This window comes from Ranitomeya imitator, chromosome 4 (genome assembly GCF_032444005.1).
Source record: "Ranitomeya imitator isolate aRanImi1 chromosome 4, aRanImi1.pri, whole genome shotgun sequence".
NCBI classification, from domain to species: domain Eukaryota; kingdom Metazoa; phylum Chordata; class Amphibia; order Anura; family Dendrobatidae; genus Ranitomeya; species Ranitomeya imitator.
In genome coordinates, this window is record NC_091285.1 from 683,436,350 (window position 1) to 683,437,465 (window position 1,116).

Here is a 1,116-nt window from a genome sequence, read left to right on the forward strand (position 1 = left end):
ATTTGCATGCAGGTGAAAAGTGGGCCCCCAAGGAAAATATTATTGGTGGGCCCTTGGTACCCCTGTCCAACACTGATCACGTGCATGTGGCCGGTACCATCTACCCAACATTGTACAGGCGATGTCCCCTCACCATGGCAGAGGAAATCGCTACCAGCAGTGATCTTCCAAAGCAACATAATGGTTGGAGGAACATGACAAAAAAAGTATAGTTCTGGATTTGTTGGTGAATGAAAGTGTGATGAATAGAGACAAACACATACCCCCATCTGACCTCGTGGCGCAACGGTAGCGCGTCTGACTCCAGATCAGAAGGTTGCGTGTTCAAATCACGTCGGGGTCAGTTGTTTTTTTTTGTGTCTGATATTTGCCAAAATCAATATACTGAACAAATACTGGAGGATGAGCGCAGAGTCTGAATTATTACCACTCTGGATAGATAATTATAAGACATGTATCTGTTGTTCTCAACTTTAGTCATTCTCTGTCTATATATTATCTATCTATCTATCGATCTATCTATCTATTTTCTATCTATGCATAGATGATAGGTAGATAGCTCATATATAGATAATAGATAGATAATAGTGTGATAATAGATAGAATGATAATAGATAGATGATAGATAACTGATAGATAATAGAAAGATAGATAATACATAGATGATTAATAGATGATAGATAGATAATACATAGATGATTAATAGATGATAGATAGATAATATATAGATGATTAATAGATGATAGATAGATAATATATAGATGATTAATAGATGATAGATAGATAATATATAGATGATTAATAGATGATAGATAGATAATATATAGATGATTAATAGATGATAGATAGATAATATATAGATGATTAATAGATGATAGATAGATAATATATAGATGATGATAGATAGATAGATAATTGATAGATAATAGATGATAGATAGATAACACTGGGGAACACAATTTTTTTAAGAGTTAGGTCAGACAACTGTTCTTAATTAATTTTTGGATGCTGAATCCAGAAATGATCTCAGTTTTTCTCTATCACGTCAAGTTTTTGAACTATAGGATTTTTGTCTTCTCAAAACTATGTAAACTACTGTACCTAAAAAGTGTTTTT

The 1,116-nt window shown here is 32.8% G+C and overlaps 1 non-coding gene across 1 annotated transcript; it reads left to right on the forward strand.

Annotated features, from left to right (window-relative positions):
* The first annotated feature begins 271 nt into the window (after positions 1-271).
* Positions 272-343, forward strand: TRNAW-CCA (transfer RNA tryptophan (anticodon CCA)). The gene has a single exon. It is a non-coding gene; the product is annotated as a tRNA-Trp (tRNA).
* Positions 344-1,116: the final 773 nt, after the last annotated feature.